This window comes from Hypanus sabinus, chromosome 12, assembly GCF_030144855.1.
Source record: "Hypanus sabinus isolate sHypSab1 chromosome 12, sHypSab1.hap1, whole genome shotgun sequence".
Taxonomy (NCBI): domain Eukaryota; kingdom Metazoa; phylum Chordata; class Chondrichthyes; order Myliobatiformes; family Dasyatidae; genus Hypanus; species Hypanus sabinus.
Genome location: NC_082717.1, coordinates 7,586,600 through 7,595,499, shown reverse-complemented (window position 1 = coordinate 7,595,499; position 8,900 = coordinate 7,586,600). Strand labels below are relative to the sequence as shown.

General features: G+C 48.0%; 1 non-coding gene across 1 annotated transcript; it reads right to left on the bottom strand.

The window, feature by feature from the left end:
• Nucleotides 1–7,950: 7,950 nt before the first annotated feature.
• LOC132403334 (small nucleolar RNA U3) lies at nt 7,951–8,169 on the bottom strand. The gene has a single exon (XR_009515241.1). It is a non-coding gene; the product is annotated as a small nucleolar RNA U3 (small nucleolar RNA).
• Nucleotides 8,170–8,900: the final 731 nt, after the last annotated feature.

The following is an 8,900-nucleotide window of genomic DNA, read 5'->3' as shown; positions in this document are numbered from 1 at the left end:
AATTACCAACCGCCGCCGCGCTGCTCTCCACCCACAAACAAACACTTTAACCTCACGGCGAGCGGTCACTTCGTTCCCTCGGTTATTCACAGGGGTCAAGGACGGGGTGGAATATAATCACTACCGATCTCTCCCCAACCATTCTAAACTTCATAGTGGGACACAAAGTGTGGTTGTTGTGTTCCATTTTTTTGCTACATCTGACACAAGGCGTGAAGATCTGCATAAATTAACATCCGTGCTCCACCCACTGCCTGTTCCTCTATCAGAAATCATCCGTGCACCTAAGGGCTGTGTCACTGTTAAGCAGCGCGAAAATGGGGTTGGCGAGGATGTATGAGATGAGGGCGAGGGCAGGTAGCAACAACAGTGGAGGGGGGGAAACCCCGTTATTTGATTGAGGACATCTCTGATATCCGGGTATAGTCAAAATAACAGTGGGAATAGATACGTTTATAGAAACAAAGAAAACCTACACACAATACAGGCCCTTCGGCCCACAATGCTGTGCCAAACATGTCCCTACCTTAGAAATTACTAGGCTTACCTACAACCCTCTACTTTCTAAGTTCCATGTACCTATCCGAAAGTCTCTTAAAAGCCCCTATCGTATCTGCCTCCCCCACTGCTGCCGGCAGCCCATTCCATGCAGTCACCACTCTCTGTGTAAAAAAACTTACCCCTGACATCTCAAACACGAGGAAATCTACAGATGCTGGAATTTCAAGCAACACTCACAAAATGCTGGTGGAACGCAGCAGGCCAGGAAGAAGTACCGTTGACGTTTCGGGCCGAGACCCTTCATCAGGACTAAGTGAAAGAAGAGATAGTAAGAGATTTGAAAGTAGGAGGGGGATATCCAAAATGATAGGAGAAGACAGGACGGGGTGGGATGAAGCTAAGAGCTCAAAAGTTGATTGGCAAAAGAGATACAGAGCTGGAGAAGGGAGAGGATCATGGGTCGGGAGGCCTCGGGAGAAAGAAAAGAGGAGGGGAGTGCCAGAGGGAGATAGTGAGCAGGCAAGGAGTGATTGTGAGAGGGACAGAAAGAGAAAAAGGAAAGGAATGAATGAATGATAGATAGATAGATAGATAAATAAATGAATAAGGGATGCAGGCCATTAACAGAAGTTAAAGAAATCAATGTTCATCCCATCAGTTTGGAGGCTACCCAGACATAGGTGCCCGCACGTCTTGGACAGGCCCTGTACAGGTGTCCGCCACGTCTGGTTGTGTCTCCTGAGTTTGGCTTCATCTTGACAGTAGAGGAGGCCATGGATAGACATATCAGAATGGGAATGGGACGTGGAATTAAAATGTGTGGCCACTGGGAGATCCTGCTTTCTCTGGTGGACAGAGCGTAGGTGTTCAGCGAAACGGTCTCCCAGTCTGCGTCGGGTCTCACCAATATATAAAAGGCCACACTGGGAGCACCGGACGCAGTATACCACACCAGCCGACTCACAGGTGAAGTGTCACCTCACCTGGAAGGACTGTCTGGGGCCCTGAATGGTGGTGAGGGAGGAAGTGTAAGGGAAGGTGTAGCACTTGTTCCGTTTACAAGGATAAGTGCCAGGAGGGAGATCGGTGGGAAGGGATGGGGGGGATGAGCGTAGGGAGCGATCCCCGCGGAAAGCAGAAGGGGGGGGAGGGAAAGATGTGCTTGGTAGTGGGATCCCAATGGAGGTGGCGGAAGTTACAGAGAATTATATGTTGGACCTGGAGGTTGGTGGGGTGGTAGGTGAGGACAAGGGGAACCCTATCCCTAGTGGGGTGGCGGGTGGATGGGGTGAGAGCAGATGTGCGTGAAATGGGAGAGATGCGTTTGAGGGCAGAGCTGATGGTGGAAGAAGGGAAGCCCCTTTCTTTAAAAAAGGAAGACTTTTATTTCATCCTGGAATGAAAAGCCTCATCCTGAGAGCAGATACAGCGGAGACAGAGGAATTGAGAGAAGGGGATGGCACATTTGCAAGTAACAGGGTGGGAAGAGGAATAGTCCAGGTAGCTGTGAGAGTCCATAGGCTTATAATAGATATCAGTAGATAAGCCATCTCCAGAGATGGAGACAGGAAGATAAAGAAAGGAGAGGGAGGTGTCAGAAATGGACCAGGTAAATTTGAGGGCAGGGTGAAAGTTGAAGGCAAAGTTAATTAAGTCAACGAGCTCAGCATGTGTGCAGGAAGCAGCGCCAATGCAGTCATCGATGTAGCGAAGGAAAAGAGGGGGACGGATACTCGTGTGGGCTTGGAACATGGACTGTTCCACATAGCCAACAAAAAGGCAGGCATAACTGGGACCCATGCAGGTGCCCATGGCTACACCTTTGGTTTGGAGGAAGTGGGAGGAGCCAAAAGAGAAATTATTAAGGGTAAGGACTAATTCCGCTAGATGGAGGAGAGTGGTGGTAGAGCGGAGCTGGTTAGGTCTGGAATCCAAAGAGAAGCGGAAAGCTTTGAGACCTTCCTGGTGGGGGATGGAGGTATATAGGGACTGGACATCCATGGTGAAAATAAGGTGGTGGGGGCCAGGGAACTTAAAATCATTGTAAAAATTCAAAATGTGATATGTGTCACGAACATAGGTGGGAAGGGATTGAACAAGGGGGGATAAAACAGTGTTGAGGTATGCAGAAATGAGTTCGGTGGGGCAGAAGCAAGCTGAGACAATGGGTCTACCTGGACAGGCAGGTTTGTGGAACTTGGGTAGGAGGTAGAAACGGGAAGTGCGGGGTCTGGGAACTATGAAGTTGGTGGCAGTGGATGGGAGATCCCCAGAGCTGATAAGGTTGGTGATGGTGTAGGAGACATTGGTCTGGTGTGCTGTTGTAGTCTGGCATACTGACCTCTACCTGGCCAAGGCACAGTGACAACTCGCTGATACCACCACTTATTTACCCCTCAATCATGACCCTACCAAGGAGCACCAGGCCATTGACTTCCACACCATCACCAACCTTATCAGCTCTGGGGATCTCCCATAGACTGCCACCAACCTCATTATTCCCACACCCCGCACTTCCCGTTTCTACCTCCTACCCAAGATCCACCAAACCTCCTGCTCTCCATCTCCCTCTGGTGCTCCCCTCCCCCTTTCTCCATAGGCCTCCCGTCCCATGATCCTTTCCCTTCTCCAGCTGTGTATCCCTTTGCCAATCAACTTCCCAGCTCTTAGCTTCATCCCTCCCCCTCCTGTATTCTCCTATCATTTCAGCTCTCCCCCTTCCCCTCCCACTTTCAAATCTCTTACTATCTCTTCTTTCAGTTAGTCCTGATGAAGGGTCTTGGCCTGAAGCGTCGACTTTACTTCTTCCTATAGATGCTGCGTGGCCTGATGCATTCCACCAGCATTTTGTCCTCTGACACGTCCTTTGTACCTACTCCCCAGCACCTTAAACCTGTGTTCTCTTGTGGCAATCATTTCAGCCCTGGGAAAAAGCCTCTGACTATCCACATGATCAACACCTCTCAACATCTTATACACCTCTATCAGGTCACCTCTCATCCTCTGTCACTCTAATGAGAAATGGCTAAGTTCACTCAACCTATTCTCATAAGGCATGCTCCCCAATCCAGGCAACATCCTTGTAAATCTCCTCTGCACCCTTTCTACCGCTTCCATATCCTTCCTCTAGTGAGGCAACCAGAACTGAGCACAGTACTCCAAGTGGGGTCTGACCAGGGTCCTATATAGCTGCAACATTACCTCTCCGCTCCTAAATTCAATTCCACGATTGATGAAGGTCAATACACCATACGTCTTCTTAACCAGAGTCAACTTGCACAGCTGCTTTGAGTGTCCTATGGACTTGGACCCCAAGATCCCTCAAATCCTCCACACTGCCAAGAGTCTTACCATTAATACTTTATTCTGCCATCATATTTGACCTACCAAAATGAACCAGTTAACATTTATCTGTGTTGAACTCCATCTGCCACTTCTCAGCCCAGTTTTGCATCATATCAATGTCCCGCTGTAACCTTTGACAGCCCTCCACACTATCCACAACACCTCCAACCTTTGTGTCATCAGCAAACTTGCTAACCCATCCCTCCACTTCCTCATCCAGGTCATTTATAAAAATCACGAAGAGTAAGGGTCCCAGAACAGATCCCTGACGTATACCATTGGTAATAAAAGATGTCTGTTGACAGCTTGTCCCCAGAGATAGAGAAAATGAGGGAAGTATCAGAGACAGACCAGGTGAATTTAAGGGCAGGGTGGAATTTGGAAGCAAAGTTGATCAAATTGACAAGCTCAGCATGGGTGCATGAAGCAGCACCAATGTTGTCCGTAATGTAGTGAAGGAAGATTTGAGGATCATTAGCAGAGAAGGCTTGGGCTATGTAACCAACAAACCAGCAGGCATATCTGGGGCCCATGAGGGTGCCCATGGCTACTGCTCAAGTCTGGAGAAAGTGGGAGGAGCTGAAGGAGAAATTGTTGAGGGTGAGGACCAATTCTGCAAATTGGTGAGGGTGATGATGGAGGGGAACTGGTTGTTTCTTCTATTAAGGAAGAAGCGGAGATGTTTAAGCCTTCTTGGTGGGGGATGGAAATGTTTAGGGAATGCACATCTATGGTGAAAATGAGGAGGTCAGGGCCAAGGAATTGAAGAAGATCGAGGCCTTGAGAAGTGCCGCAGATGTAGGTGGGAAGGGACTGAACCAAGGGGGATAGAACGGAATTGAGGTAGGAGGACCTGAGTTCAGCAGGGAGAAGCAGGCAGACACAATAGACCTACCTGGAGAGTCCGGTTTGTGGATCTTGGGTAGGAGGTAGAAGAGAAAAGTGCAGGATAGGGGAACTCTAAGTTTGGTGGCAGTGGATGAGGTCGGTGGTGGTGTCAGACATTTTTTCAATGGCTTGGAGTGGGATCATTGTCAAGGAGTAGGCATGAGGAGGTGTCTGAGAGTTGCAGCCCAGCCTCAGCAAGGTCAAGGTCAGTGTGCCACTCTACAACAGTGGCCCCCTTTGTCTGCAGGTTTGATGGTAAGGTTGGGATTGGTGCAGAGAGAGAGCAGTGGGCTGAGAGCGGGTAAGGTTCGAGGAGGAGACAGGGGAGTGCTGAGGTTGAGACGACTATTTGAAATGAGATCCAGAATAGGCAGAGAACCAGAGCATGTGTCCAAGAAAAGGAGGCAGGCTGAAGATGGGAGATGGGGTCATGAGCTCAGGGTGTGGAATCATTGCCAAAGAAGTGGGCTCAGAAACGGAGGTGATGGAAATAGAGCTCAGCATCATGGTAGGCTCAGAACCCACAGAGGTGCAGGCGAAGGTGACAAAGGAAAGATCCTTATTGAGGACAGAAAGTGCTGCCTCCAAGGGAAGGTTGAAGACCCAGCACAGATGACAGCTGGGTCCGGAGAGTCCCCGGCCCAGACGTGTCCAGAGCCATCAGACCCGATGAGATCCATAACCTGGGGGCGTCCAATCACACTGAGGTGTGAGCCAGAGCCAGCAGGGACTACTGTCCCTGGTCATCCAGAGTGATCCTCTTGTACTATACATTTTTTATTATTATGTATTTGTAACCCCCTGGGTCGCCTCAGGCTCGCTCAGCTCGTTCTTGCCTAGGGGGAGCAGCCTTCAGCCCCGCCAAACTGGGTAATCAGCTGGTGTGGATGCTGTGTGATGTCCCCGCCTCACCCAAAAACAGACAGTACACCATATGCGATTAAATGAGTACAATTTATAAAGGTTACTATAACTAAGTGATTAATAACGATACAGTATATATGAAGAGAAAATTAAAGAAAAGGCGCCAAACTTATCAAAGTCCAAACCACTTCGTGCACAGCCATTGGAGCTCAATTTCTGAAGTCTTCTGGCCACCATTCGATCCCCTCCGAACTCCTCGACTCTCCAAACAGCTCAGGACCCTCCGAACTCCTCGGACTCTCCAAACAGCTCAGGACCCTCCGAGTGGTCAACCAAGCACATCTAGCTTCATCCCCCCCCCCTCGGAGAATCTCCCGGCCTCGGACCCCCCTTTGGGGTCCGATCCTCGCCCAGCTTACAGCATTGCGTCCTCTCTCTCGACCCCCTCGCGCCGATCTGCCCAAAAGCCCGTCAACAAAAGCTTACAGACTCAGAAGAAAGAACATTAATCCCCATTTGGTTTACAAAGGAATACCATTCTCGTTATCAGTAAATTAGCATTCCTGCTAGTTAACAAAAAAGAAGAAACCCTCTTTACATATTACAATGCACTGCTGCCACAAAACAACAATTTCATAACATATGCCAGTGATATTAAACTGAATTCTGACTCTGAGGTAGATAGATCTCTATCTAGCTCCTTCCCTTTCATGGTCCACTCTCCTCTCCTATCAGGTTCCTTCTTCCTCGGCCCTTTGCCTTTTCCACCTATCATCTCTCAGCTTCTTACTTCATTTGCCCCCTCTACCTGGCACCTGATTTCACCTATGAGCTTGAACTCCTTCCACTCCCCCACTTTTTTTATCCTGGCATCTTCCCCCTTCTTCTCCAGTCCTGAAGGAGGGTCTCAGCCCAAAATGTCGACTGCTTATTCATTTCCATAGATGATGCCTGACCTGCTGAGTTCCTCCAAAATCTTCTGTGCATTGCTCTGGATTTTCAGCCTCTGCAGAATCTCTAGTGTTCATATAGATAGATAGACAGACAGACAGATATGGATAGATAAATAGATACATTTCAAGAGGAATATAAAAGCAAGGATATATTGTTGAGGCTTTATAAGGCACTGGTGAGGCCTCACTTGGGGTATGGTGAGCAGTTTTGAACACCTTATCTTAGAAAGAATGTGCTGACTCTGGAGAGGGTCCAAAGGAGGTTCACAAAAACTATTCCAGGATTGAATAGCTTGTCACGTGAAGAAGATCTGTGACTCTGGGTTGGTCTTCACTGGAATTCAGAAGAATGAGGGATGCAAACCTATCGAATGTTGAACGACGTCAATAGAGTGGAGTCTGTTGTGCCCAGAGGACACAACCCGAGAATAGAGGATTGTCCTTTTAGAACAGAGATGAGGAGGAATTTCTTTAGTCAGAGAGTGCTGAACTAGTAGAGTTCTTTGTAACAAGCAGCTGTGGAGACCAATTCTTTATGTGTGTATTTAAGGCAAAAGTTGATAGATTAGTCAGGGTGTGAAGGAATACGGCGAGAAGGCAGGAGATTGGGGCTGAGAGGGAAAATGAATCAGCCACGATGGAATGGAATGGCGGAGCAGACTCGATGGGCCAAATGTAGACCTAATTCTGCTCCTATGGCTTATGGTCTAATGCTCAAACAAAAATATGGGTTTGTATGGTGGCTCCATCTGGAATTACATCTTCAAGAAAATGATGAGGGGCACCGATGTGGTGAATGCAGTGAACCAGCTCCATCATGAGCACAACCCTCCCCAGAATCAAGGTCATCCTCAAGAGACTGTGCCGCAAGAAGCTGGCATTGATCACGAAGGACGTTCACTATCCAGGGCATGCTACCATCAAGGAGGAGGGACAGGAGCCTGAAGACGGACAATCAACAGTTGAGTAACAGCTTCTGCCCCTCGGTCATTAGATTTCGGAATGGGCAATCAACCCATGAACAACCTCAGATTGTGTGCTTCAGAAAGAGTAAGACGAGGGAACAGACCAGTCATACTGCACGGGATCTTAGCAAGCTGCAGAGTTGTACAATTAGTCAACTCCGTCATGGGTACTAGTATCCAAAACATCTTCAAAAATCGGTGCCTCAAAAAGGCGGCTTCAATAATAAAGGACCCTGCACCCAGGGCATGCCCCCTTCCCGTACCTCCTTCCTGATGGTATATACAGAAGGCTGAAGGCACGAGTTCGGCTCTGCCATCCGATTTGCAAACGGATAAAAGGAATTTTAAAAGTCATCTGTACTGCTGCATATTTCTTAATTCAAACTGCCTAATTTGTATACACTACTGTTTTGTCTTTGAAATTATAAAGCACAACCACTCAAACAGCGTTTCCTCCCTCCGCAGCTCCCCGCAATGGGGAGAAGGGAACGGTCATCAATGCCGGAAAGCCGTTGTAGGAAACAACGCTGACCGACTGCTTCGCGCTCAGGAGGAAACACCACGACTCTTCCTCGTGGTTGCAGAGACCAAACTTTTTAGTGCTCGATTTCTCAGTCACAGACTATAGAAATGATCCTTAAAAGTATAGTCTTAATTACCAACCGCCGCCGCGCTGCTCTCCACCCACAAACAAACACTTTAACCTCACGGCGAGCGGTCACTTCGTTCCCTCGGTTATTCACAGGGGTCAAGGACGGGGTGGAATATAATCACTACCGATCTCTCCCCATCCATTCTGAACTTCATAGTGAGACACAAAGTGTAGTTATTCTTCTTGCTGCGACTAACATGGGGAGTGAAAATCTGCATAATTTAGCATCCGGGCTCCACCCACTGACTGCCGGTTCCTTCATTTGAAGCAATTCTGGTCACTTTCCAGTCAGAATTAGGTTTAATATCACTGGCATACCCTGTAAAATCTGTTGCTTTGCGGCAGCAGTACATTGTATGTATTGCAATGTACTATATGTTACTATAAACATCTATAATAAATAGACAGTTTCAGGAACAGCTTCTCCATGATTTCTGAATGGACCCATGAACACTACCTCAGTATTTTCCCTTCTCTTTCCACACGACTTATTTGATTTTTATATGTACTTACTTACTTTATAGTTTTTATTATTATTTATTGCAATGTACTGCTGCCAGTGATATTAAGCCTGATTCCGATTCTGAAGGAGATAAATACATATTTATCTGCCTCCTTCCCTTTCTCCTCCGGTCTACGCTCCTCTTCTATCAGATCCCATCTTCAACCCTTTACCTTTCCACCTAGCTTCTTACCTAACCCCGGCCCTCTCCACTACCCGCCTGGTCTCAC